We start from the raw sequence: 13,302 nt of genomic DNA, 5'->3' as shown, positions 1-13,302 counted from the left end.
CTGCCGCTCTGTAAAAGAGTAAGAGTGTCATACTGACAGAGTGACAGCAGATGCCTGCCAGCTGCCGCCCATACTAGGTGCCGCCCCTAGGCCCGTGCCTCACGGGCCTAGTGACAAATCCGGCCCTGGGCTGACTCACATAAATTCAAGCACTGCTACCCACTTGTTTAGTTACTGGTGCTACTAAAAATTCCGTATAAGTAACTGTAAGGATATGTTTGCAAAGAAGCAAAACCAGGTCTCCTCAGCCTCATACCTACACTGTCTTTGGGACTGTGGTTTTATTAAACGATTCTGGCACAAACTGTTTTCCTATATCAATCGCACATTTCGACTACATGTATCTTTGAACCCAGTTGCATGCCTCTTTGCCAACTTTTCTGAATGGAACTTGGGACCTAAAAACCCTCATTGCTTATACCAGTGCTGATGGTGATAGTGACAGTTGCAAAAAATAATATTCTTACACACTGGATATCCAAAACATTTCCCACGGTTACCGAGATCCAGAGTAGACTATTGCAACTATTATACTTTGACAGAAAAACAGCAACTAACCGAATTGAAGAAGGGGTTATCCCTTTCCATAGAAAATGGGGACTTTTTATAGACCATACTAAATGGAATCTTATGAAACAATTATATGTATAATGGTTATGTGCATTGTATATTAAGGATGTAATTGCATAATGTTTTACCTTTATGATTATATGTGATGCTAGTATGGACTTTTCTGGCCATATGCCCCCTCCTCTTCCTCCCCCTGCATTTCCCAGTTTTTTTCTTTCCCTGATATGTTTATATGTGTGTGTGTGTGTGTATGTCTGTCCGTTTATTTGAGCTATTGGTATCTCATTTATATTACGTAGCTCAGTTGAGTTGAGTATAAAAATGAATGTGAACCATTTCCTAGCAACCAAAGGTAGCTGAATATCTACTTTATACCTCAGCACTTAGACAGCCGAGGGAACTCAGATTTACCCCTCATGATAGCGCCGCTCTGGTTCCAGACCATCCAGTCAAATCATATTTACATATTATCTTGGTAGCAGATATCGAAGCATTATAAGTTAAGGATGGCTGGCCCAACGCCTGCTACCTTAAACTCTACCGAATGATATGTCTTAACAATACCGTGCCTGGTTTCCTTTGGTTGCTAGGAATGTTTCTGATTAATATATTGTTATTGTACCTCATGCCTTATTTTCTTCTACACATGTATGGATGATTATGATCATGATGTGCTCTCATATGTATACTCAACATGAGCAATGTTCCGAGCAAGATGAGAGCAAAATTGCTTCTGAAATGTGTTTCCAAAATTTAAATAATAATACTTAACTTTTATTATTCTAACTTAAAATAGGCAAAACTAGATATCCATCCTGTCTTGTAAACAATTTGGTGAAGATTGTTGCCACAATTAATTTTATCATTAGCAATGCTAATAATAGCATTAATTGTGAGAACAATTATTTGGGGATTGCTTTATCCCCGCCCTTTTTTTCCACAAATTATGAGAAACTACGATCTGCACCAAATTCTCAGAGAGACATGATGGATACCTACCTGCAAAGGATCCAAAAGTAGTAAGAATTTCTAATATAGTTCTAATATAGTTGGGATCGACTTTTGGAGGTAAGAAACATAAGAGCATGTTATATGCAAATAAACATGTTTTGAGATCTGCCGAGGCAATACCAATGCCACATATATCAGCATTAGCCCGTTGAGCCACCTCAAGAGGCTCCAGGGCCAATGCAAAAAGTAAGAGGGATGGGACACCCCTGCCTGGTTCCCCTTTGGACACTAAAGGAGGTAGAAAGATAGCCATTACTAGCCTCTTGAGTTAAGGGTTCATGATATAGGGTATAAAGCACTGTAATGAATGAGTCACCAAACCCAAACATACGTAGAGACTCAAATAGATGGTCCCAGTTGAGCATTTAATGATCTGATCACATGATAACCAGGACCACCCATTCAAGTGGGATGCTGAACAGCTGCTAAGACCTTACGTACATTAACGTCTGAATGCCTGCCATATATAAACCTTTTTTGATCAGGTGAGATAATGGACAGTGGTATACATTTTAGCCAGTCTGCTAGTATCTTAGTAAATAATTTGTAGTCAACATTTACAAATGAGATGGGTCTACAGTATATAATCCCAGATCTTTCAAATACCTTCCAGGCTTAGGGAGAACTTTAATTGTTGCCAAGTTAACATGGAGAGGGGGTGGGGAACACTGTAAAATGAAATTAAATACATCATGAAGAGTAGTACCTAACTTTCCGCTAATATTTTTTTTCCCGCAAACTAATTTTTATTGGCTAAAGAGTGAAAGAAATACAATGAGCATACACAAGTACACAACAGTGGTTACAGTGTGTCGGACAAATCTGTAGTATAAAGTATTAATTTTACAAGTCAATCAATGAATCACTGATTTAGCAAAAAGGAGAAAGAAAAAGGACATTAATAAATGCAGGGGGGAGACACAGGAGGAAGAGGGGGGAAAACAGATTGGGCATGAAAATAGATGAAGGAGAGGGTTCGTAGTCGTGGTATTATTTATTTATTAACAGTTTTTTATATAGCGCACACAGATTCCGCAGCGCTTTACAGAGCATAGTTATGATCAAAAACACATAACAAATTACAGTACAAGACCGTTTAGGACAAGTACATGGTTAATATGGATAGTTGCACCAGGGGACAGGACACTGAAGCAATCATCAGGGTGACAGAGATTTATATATTCTAAGAAAGGCACATGAGGAGAGAGGGCCCTACCCGTGAGAGCTTACATTCTAAAGGGGAGGGTTAGACAGACTGGGGTGACACAGAAGGCGAAGAAGTGAGCTTAAACAGGTTAGGTTGAGAGATTGTCAGGTTTTATGCAGGAGGGTGGGAAGAGGTCAGCTTAGTCTTTAATATTTTAAGTCTAAAAAAGCGCTGGGTCATCCAAGAGTAGATAGCAGAGAGACAGTAGGAGATATGAGTGAGGATAGAGGGAGAGAGATCAGGAAAGGATCGGTAGATTTTAGTATTATCAGCATAGAGGTGATAGTGTCAGGCGCCGGGGGCACACTCTGGCAGGGAAGGGGTGCCCGGCTGCCCAACAGCGTAGCGTTTGGTTGCTCGGCAACCAGAGACGCTAGCCGTCTCCACGTCAAGACGCAACCCCCGGCAGAAGCCGTCGGGGTTGCTTGGCAATGGAGGACACCTCTGACAGGCGCCGGAAACACCTCTCCCTGCTCTGGCGTTGCTGGGCAGCGTGCAGGACGCTGTCCAGCACGCGTTATCCCAGCAGGGATTAATTAGGCTACTGCCCATTGGTTACACTCCCTTTTTAAGGGGAGTCAGCTCAGCCAGACCCCGCCGGTGATAGCTTCCGCTCTGATGCTGTCACCTGCCTGATCCCGCTTCTCCTGTTCCCGTGCCTGTCTGCTTGCTGCTTGGAGCCATCCTGATCCTGTCAGTCAGTTCCTGGTACTGTAAGTTCCCCTTTTGGGGGTCTGGTTCTTTCCCCTTTTGCAAGTTGCCCGCCTGGGTATTGTTTGGTTTATTAACCCTCCGTTTGATTTTCTTGAGGGCATCTCCAGCAGTTGCTGGGTGTTCAGGTTACCCTGTCTGGGGTTTGCCAGTTGGGGTTATCTTCTTTGTTCTGTGTTTGTGCGTATCGTTTCATCGTGTGCTTTGGTGTGGTGTATTTATATTGTGTATGCGACGTGGTCGCAGTTGGTGGCGACTAGGTCGCTGGCGCCTTTAGCCGCGTTAGTTAGCTTCGGCAAGTTGCCTTTTTCCTTAATTTCAGTTAGGGTCCCTCAGCTAGATTATCCTTTTGACTGTACCCTGAGGGGGTCCCCGGTTCTTTGTTCTTACCTAACTCCTGGCTGCACCGGAGCTGGGGCGGGCTTAACTCGCCCTCCCAAACGTGGCGGCTACAGGCGAAGCCTAGTTCTCGCAGGAACCGGTCACCCAACTCTGGGAGTCAACAGAGGTAGCGTAGGACTCCGCCGTGGCTGTCCTAAACAGCAGTCCCGGCTACGGGTGCACACCCGAAACGTAACAGATAGTGGAAGTTAAGTGAGCAAATAAGCTCACCCAGAGAGGACATGTAGAGATAGAGAAGAAGAGGGCCAAGAATAAAATGTTGGGGGACACCTATTATCAATGGAAGAGCAGGAGAGGTGAAGTCATTAGAAGTACAGCTGTGCATTTTCAAAACAGACAGTGCATATGCAAGCAGAAAGAGTAATATTCAAAGTTTTAGCAGTTAAGAGTTGCACTTATGTTGATTGTAGTTTCCTTCAGTTTCTGTCCAGTTTAAGTCCAGGCTAAGTCTAGGCTGACAGTATGCGGTTGTATATTCCTACTTAGAATCTTCCTACTTTTAATTCTGACTAAATTTCTAAAGCCAGATTTCTATAGCCAGCCAAGGCTTAGTCAGCCTCCTATACCTATATTAGGGCAGGCATGTCCAAAGTCAGGCCCGGGGGCCAATTGTGGCCCGTGCTGTCATTTCAAGCGGCCCGCAGCCTCCAGCTGGAAGCGGGTAGAGCATCAGATGTGGGAAGCACGGCACAGGACACTAAAGGTGGGGCCCCGGCGAGGGCACCTTTACCTTGCTGTCTGCTGGCAGTGAGGAGGTGCTGGCCTCCACAGTGTTTGGCGTCCTACCCCTGCTGCTGCAATCGTACATTACCCTAATAGATGGTCCCAGTTGAGCATTTAATGATCTGATCACATGATAACCAGGACCACCCATTCAAGTGGGATGCTGAACAGCTGCTAAGACCTTACGTACATTAACGTCCGAATGCCTGCCATATATAAACCTTTTTTGATCAGGTGAGATAATGGACAGTGGTATAAATTTTAGCCAGTCTGCTAGTATCTTAGTAAATAATTTGTAGTCAACATTTACAAATGAGATGGGTCTACAGTATATAATCCCAGATCTTTCAAATACCTTCCAGGCTTAGGGAGAACTTTAATTGTTGCCAAGTTAAAATGGAGAGGGGGTGGGGAACACTGTAAAATGAAATTAAATACATCATGAAGAGTAGTACCTAACTTTCCGCTAATATTTTTTTTCCCGCAAACTAATTTTTATTGGCTAAAGAGTGAAAGAAATACAATGAGCATACACAAGTACACAACAGTGGTTACAGTGCGTCGGACAAATCTGTAGTATAAAGTATTAATTTTACAAGTCAATCAATGAATCACTCATTTAGCAAAAAGGAGAAAGAAAAAGGACATTAATAAATGCAGGGGGGAGACACAGGAGGAAGAGGGGGAAAAACAGATTGGGCATGAAAATAGATGAAGGAGAGGGTTCGTAGTCGTGGTATTATTTATTTATTAACAGTTTTTTATATAGCGCACACAGATTCCGCAGCGCTTTACAGAGCATAGTTATGATCAAAAACACATAACAAATTACAGTACAAGACCGTTTAGGACAAGTACATGGTTAATATGGATAGTTGCACCAGGGGACAGGACACTGAAGCAATCATCAGGGTGACAGAGGTTTATATATTCTAAGAAAGGCACATGAGGAGAGAGGGCCCTACCCGTGAGAGCTTACATTCTAAAGGGGAGGGTTAGACAGACTGGGGTGACACAGAAGGCGAAGAAGTGAGCTTAAACAGGTTAGGTTGAGAGATTGTCAGGTTTTATGCAGGAGGGTGGGAAGAGGTCAGCTTAGTCTTTAATATTTTAAGTCTAAAAAAGCGCTGGGTCATCCAAGAGTAGATAGCAGAGAGACAGTAGGAGATATGAGTGAGGATAGAGGGAGAGAGATCAGGAAAGGATCGGTAGATTTTAGTATTATCAGCATAGAGGTGATAGTGTCAGGCGCCGGGGCACACTCTGGCAGGGAAGGGGTGCCCGGCTGCCCAACAGCGTAGCGTTTGGTTGCTCGGCAACCAGAGACGCTAGCCGTCTCCACGTCAAGACGCAACCCCCGGCAGAAGCCGTCGGGGTTGCTTGGCAACGGAGGACACCTCTGACAGGCGCCGGAAACACCTCTCCCTGCTCTGGCGTTGCTGGGCAGCGTGCAGGACGCTGTCCAGCACGCGTTATCCCAGCAGGGATTAATTAGGCTACTGCCCATTGGTTACACTCCCTTTTTAAGGGGAGTCAGCTCAGCCAGACCCCGCCGGTGATAGCTTCCGCTCTGACGCTGTCACCTGCCTGATCCCGCTTCTCCTGTTCCCGTGCCTGTCTGCTTGCTGCTTGGAGCCATCCTGATCCTGTCAGTCAGTTCCTGGTACTGTAAGTTCCCCTTTTGGGGGTCTGGTTCTTTCCCCTTTTGCAAGTTGCCCGCCTGGGTATTGTTTGGTTTATTAACCCTCCGTTTGATTTTCTTGAGGGCATCTCCAGCAGTTGCTGGGTGTTCAGGTTACCCTGTCTGGGGTTTGCCAGTTGGGGTTATCTTCTTTGTTCTGTGTTTGTGCGTATCGTTTCATCGTGTGCTTTGGTGTGGTGTATTTATATTGTGTATGCGACGTGGTCGCAGTTGGTGGCGACTAGGTCGCTGGCGCCTTTAGCCGCGTTAGTTAGCTTCGGCAAGTTGCCTTTTTCCTTAATTTCAGTTAGGGTCCCTCAGCTAGATTATCCTTTTGACTGTACCCTGAGGGGGTCCCCGGTTCTTTGTTCTTACCTAACTCCTGGCTGCACCGGAGCTAGGGCGGGCTTAACTCGCCCTCCCAAACGTGGCGGCTACAGGGGAAGCCTAGTTCTCGCAGGAACCGGTCACCCAACTCTGGGAGTCAACAGAGGTAGCGTAGGACTCCGCCGTGGCTGTCCTAAACAGCAGTCCCGGCTACGGGTGCACACCCGAAACGTAACAGATAGTGGAAGTTAAGTGAGCAAATAAGCTCACCCAGAGAGGACATGTAGAGATAGAGAAGAAGAGGGCCAAGAATAAAATGTTGGGGGACACCTATTATCAATGGAAGAGCAGGAGAGGTGAAGTCATTAGAAGTACAGCTGTGCATTTTCAAAACAGACAGTGCATATGCAAGCAGAAAGAGTAATATTCAAAGTTTTAGCAGTTAAGAGTTGCACTTATGTTGATTGTAGTTTCCTTCAGTTTCTGTCCAGTTTAAGTCCAGGCTAAGTCTAGGCTGACAGTATGCGGTTGTATATTCCTACTTAGAATCTTCCTACTTTTAATTCTGACTAAATTTCTAAAGCCAGATTTCTATAGCCAGCCAAGGCTTAGTCAGCCTCCTATACCTATATTAGGGCAGGCATGTCCAAAGTCAGGCCCGGGGGCCAATTGTGGCCCGTGCTGTCATTTCAAGCGGCCCGCAGCCTCCAGCTGGAAGCGGGTAGAGCATCAGATGTGGGAAGCACGGCACAGGACACTAAAGGTGGGGCCCCGGCGAGGGCACCTTTACCTTGCTGTCTGCTGGCAGTGAGGAGGTGCTGGCCTCCACAGTGTTTGGCGTCCTACCCCTGCTGCTGCAATCGTATATTACCCTACTCCACAATCACAGTGACAGCAGTGTTTGGGGAGGGGGGAAGCTTGCTCCCGTAACATGCAGAGTGGAGGAGGGCAGCATCGGGAGCCCAAGCATCTCCTGTCCTTGCAGTTCCTGCTTTGCCTCTACTTTTGCTGGCTCACACAAGGGGCTGGGAAACATACAGTGAAGGAGGGTCAGGCTGGGGGACATATAGTAAATGGAGGCAGTGATGGCCATCCAGAGAAGGGGGAGCAGGGGCAGGCTGGGGGACATACAGTGAATTGGGGGCAGAATGGGGTACATAGTGAATGGGGGTCATATAGTGAATGGGAGTCATACAGTGAAGGAGGGTCAGGCTTGGGGACATACAATGAATGGAGGCACTGATGAACATTAAGAGAAGGGGGCAGGCTGGGGGACAGAGTGAATGGGTGCAGAGTGGGGATCATACAGTAAATGGGGGACATACAGTGAAGGAGGGGCAGGCTGGGGGAAATACAGTGAAGGGGCAGGCTAGGGGACATAGAGTGAATGGGGGCAGAGTGGGGGACCATTCTGATGTGATTAATGATTCAAAGAATGTCAGGCTGAATGGTCGACTCTCTGTATCCAACTGGATATAGGTGGTTGGTGGAGGTCCTCCAAAAGCAAGGGATGGTAGCCCTACCTGCGTTTACTAAATGTGAGTTTTGTAATAGGAAATTGGCATATCCATCAGGCTGAGGAGCCAAAATTCAAGAGTTTCCAGGACTGGGTATCCAGTGAGTTCATGAGAATTTTTTTGGACCTGTTACCTAAAACCAGTCAGTAACTTGCATTGCCACCATATATGGAGAGGAGTGCCCCGTGATTGCTTGCATCGCCAGCATAGAGCCAGGACAAGAAGCATGAAAATATTAAAAAAATTAAATAAATCATGCAACGAAGGGCTTAACAACCGCTCACTCCCCGCAGTCAAACCCTAACTCCCCCGCTGCAGCTTAACCCTTAACCTGCTAGTGCCTAAACTTAACCCAACCCCTTCCCCTAGCCAAACGCTAACCCATTCAGCATACTTACCATTGGGATGGCAGTTGTTGACATTCTCCTTGATTTTACCATTCCTACGCCTGTCTTTTGGCCACTAGTTGGGTTAATGGCATTGGTATTTTGACTGACAGCATTCTGACCTCTGGGATGCTAACTGCATGCACACCTTTTAATAATCACTATAACTTACCCCAATACTTAATGTTCAATTATATAATAATGTGTGCGCAATAATCTTCTAATTGCAAGGGATAGAGGCGACTGTTCAATCTTAATCCTTCTGGACCTCTCTGCAGCATTTGACATTGTTGACCATGGGATTCTAATTGAGCACCTGTATTTCTGTGGTCTGGGTGGTACAGTCCTTCAAATCATTTCATGCTGGCACCAGCGCCTTTGTCTTGTGGTGTCCCACAGGGTTCTATACTATCTCCCATGCTTTTTGCAGTATACATGCTTCCATTGGGTGACATAATCAGACGTCATGGTCTGGTCTACCACTGCTATGCAGATGATACACAACTGTACCTGTGCTTTGCTCCAGACACTGATAACACAAAGACAATCTTAAATGGCTGCCTAGCTGAGCTCCAGGAGTGGATGAGTGCCAGTTGGCTGAGACTGAACCCAGATAAAACATAAGTCCTGATGATAAATCACAGGACAAGACAGCAGCATAGCCAACTGACAGGTCTTACACTGGAGGGCACAGCACTAAAAATCTCTGATGGTGTGCGGAATCTTGGTGTTGTCTTGGATAGTGGCCTGACACTTAAACATCAGCTATAAGCCACAATCAAATCCTCATTCTTTCATCTGAGAAACATAGCCAGAATCACTTACTGTAACTCCCTCATAAGACCTGCTTAAAGTCATACATGCATTTATATAATCACACCTAGACTATTGCAATGCCCTCTACCTGGGTCTCCCATCAAATGGATTGCACTGCTTGCAGCTGGCTCAAAATGCAGCCGCCAGACTATTAAGTAACCAGCTTCGCTCCTGCCACATAACTCCCATTCTCTGCTCCTTTCACTGGCTACCTGTAAAATGGCGAATTGTTTTCAAGATTGGCTTACTCACTTTCAAGGCCCTACATGACCAGGGCCCAACGTAACTGCAGCAGCTTCTAATTCCTTACTGTCCTACTCGATTACTATGATCTGTTGAAGAAGGACTTCTAACAGCACCTAGAATCTCTCTGAATTCATCTGATGGACTTTGTTGCTTCATCTTTATGGAATTCTCTTCCTCGTACAGTGCAAAAAAGCCTCCACTGTAGAACCCTTTAAAAATAGACTAAAGACGTACCTATTTACTCAAGCATTTTACTGATATCTACTGTTAAGCTTGTTTTGTATTTTGAGCTGTAGAGTCAATTGTAAAGCACTTTGAGTCCTATTGGGAGAAAAGCGCTATATAAATATCATTATTATTATATGATTTCCTGTTTATATTTATGTGTGCTTACTTTGTATACTCCATAATATGAAGTTAATTTTAAAACATTTAATATAGAATGTAAGCTCTCACGGGCAGGGCCCTCTCTCCTTATGTGCCTTTCTTAGAATATATAAACCTCTGCCACCCTGATAATTGCTTCAGTGTCCTGTCCCCTGATGCAACTATCCATATTAACCATGTACTTGTCCTAAACTGTCTTGTACTGTAGTTTATGTGTTTTTGATTATAACTATACTCTGTAAAGTGCTGCGGAATCTGTGTGCGCTATATAAGAAACTGTTAACAAATAAATTATATATATATATATATATATATATATATATATATACACAGCAGGGTTTCTCCTCCTCAAAGAAAAGTTGAAACGACACGTCACTGCAGCAGATGAACAATTCTTTATTGGAGCCTCAACGGCTCGTTTCGGGGCATCAGCCCCTTTCTCAAGAGGCAAACAGAACAGCTTACAAGCAGCAAGATGATACAGTGTCACAAATGGCTTTACCTTTTAAATGTTTCAGACAGGCGCCAAATCAGTCGCATTCACGTGGAAATCAGCACAGCTGCGCTCAGTCAGGCACCAGCCGATGACGCGTACGGCTCCCACCCGCCACGTCATCACCATAGTAACCCGACAAGCGTCCCGGCCTGACCCTGACAGCGCGGCTCCCACCCGCGCTGCCATAGCAACAGGACGCTGCTCAGCTGATTGCCGCACACAATGAAGTATCCTGTGTGAGCAATCGGCTGTCAGTTCTCTGCAGCCAGACAGACCTCAGCAGCTCACACCTGCTTAGTCAAGCCCCTGTCATCGAACTCACAGCCTATGCTCAAAACACAGTGATGCGCCTGTGCAATACATACATTCATAATATAATTTATCAAGATGTAACATATTTTATATCACATATACTCATGAATAGAGAATGGTTCTTTGCTGTACATTTATTCATCAACAGAACAAACTGAGAAATACACAAATAAAAATAAAAATAAAAAATATATATATCATAAACCCACAGATATTAACTGAATGGTTGATTCACAAAAGCTGGACCGGTACGCTTATATCACACCAAGTGGCTCTCACTCACCAGGGTAGATAGTAGCTAATACCAGAACAGCCAATGGAAACCGTTCAGTTACAGCATCGTGGGCACCAGTTCATCCATATAAATCAAAAACCATATTGTGAACAGAAAAACACCCAAAGTGATAGAATAATTATTCAAAAAATGCAGGTCACTTTTTCTTCAGTCTGCGACCTGAAGTACAAAAGGTTAAAAACAACATTAAGAAAAACATTAAGAGAAATTAGGAACATGAATGCCATAAAGTTATAATAAGAACAACAGTAAGGTTCCTAGAACACCAATCTACATGAACGTACTCCATACAATACGCTCATTCAAGCCATTTGGGGCCACCGTATTTAATCGGTGGATCCAAGTGGCTTCCAGTTTTAATAATTTTTTAATTCTATCTCCTCCCCTGTTTGACATGGGGACTTGGTCGATAACTTGGTATCTCAGAGATGCCAAAGTATGTTGGCACTCCTTAAAGTGAATAGCCACCGGTTGGTCGGCCTTTTTCCCGGCCAATGCCAATTTAATGGCAGACCGGTGCATGGCCATTCTTTCTTTAAATTTGCGAGATGTCATGCCTATGTAAAATAGGCCACAAGGGCATACAATTCTGTATACCACGAACTGCGAGTCACAAGATAACACATACCTGATATGGTGGTTTTTAGAAGAGTGAGGATCTTTAAATTCACTCCCCACTATCATAAAGTTGCATGTAGTGCATCGAGGGCACTTATAGCAACCAGGTTTTTTAAAAGATGTATTGGGTTGTTCATTAACCCCATATCCGGTGATATCTGTGTGAACTAGAATGTCACGAAGATTTCGTCCCCTAGTGTAGCAAGTTAAAGGACGGACATTTCTAAATGTAGGTAAATTAGCATCAGTAGCAACTATGGGCCACAATGCTTTACTTGCAATGGGCACCACAGAACTCGATGTATCAAATTTAGTGATGAAGGGAAAAACAGAGGCAGGGGACTTAGTCACAGGCTTAAGTAAATCACTACGACATAGTCGCAAAGCTTTAGTTTTAGCTGTCATAAGTAGTTTAAGGGAATATCCTCTGTTACGAAATTTATCAATGATGATGTTAAGTTCATCCTGCATTTTTACCGGGTCACTACATATCCGCACCGCTCTCACCATCTGCGAATATGGAAGACCCCTGCGCAAAGCAGGAGGGTGGTGGCTGCTGGCATGTAACAGGGTATTACGATCTGTAATTTTCCTATAAAGCTCAGTACTGATTTTCCTATTGCACAAATTGACAGTTACATCCAAAAATTCAATAGATGATTGGCTGGATTTATGGGTGAATTTTATGGGCGTTTCCGCCTCATTGATTTCACCCATCATGTCATTAAATAACTGTGCTCCACCATTCCAAAACATAAATAAATCATCGATGTATCTACAGAACGTCCGGATGTGCTGGCTGTATCGATGTTCAAAGAAGAACTCGCGCTCAAATTTGAACATGAAAATGTTGGCATAAGCCGGAGCTACCGCCGCTCCCATAGCACACCCGGACGTCTGTAGATACATCCCTCCATCAAATAAAAAATAATTCTTAGTGAGCACCAGCTCAAGCAGTTTAAGATACAGATTGATGTTGAACTCAAATCCCTCTAAGTCGATCAAAAATTCTTGCATGGCGAGTAAACCCTGCTGGTGAGGGATGGACGTGTACAAACTGCACACGTCCATCACACACATGAGGGTATGATCGCAAATGTCATCCGCAGTGGCCAACCGATTAAGGAAATTTGTGGTATCCTTAAGGAATGATTGCTGGGAAGGAAGAAAGGGCTGGACCAACATGTCCAGGAGCTGGGAGATGGGTTGATATAGACTCCCCCTGGCAGAGATAATTGGTCTGCCAGGGGGGTCTACCTGGTTTTTATGCAACTTAGGTAGAGAATATAACGCCGGGATCACCGGATTGGCTACCTTCAGCGCTGTTGCACATTTAGCATCAAGAATCCCCTCCAACACAGCTCCGTCAATAACAGCAAATAATTCTTTCTGAAACATTTTAGTAGGATCACAGGTTAATTTTTTGTACACTTTATCATCACTCAATTGCTTATATAGCTCTTTGCGATAATCGGACACATTTTGTACAACTATCCCACCCCCCTTATCGGCGGGGCGGATAGTTATAGACCTGTCCTTGCTGAGTGACTTTAAAGCACTCTGTTCGGCCCTTGACAAATTACAGTGTACCGGGTGT

This window comes from Crinia signifera, chromosome 8 (assembly GCF_055691185.1).
Source record: "Crinia signifera chromosome 8, ASM5569118v1, whole genome shotgun sequence".
NCBI classification, from domain to species: Eukaryota; Metazoa; Chordata; class Amphibia; order Anura; family Myobatrachidae; genus Crinia; species Crinia signifera.
This window is presented reverse-complemented; position numbering follows the sequence as displayed.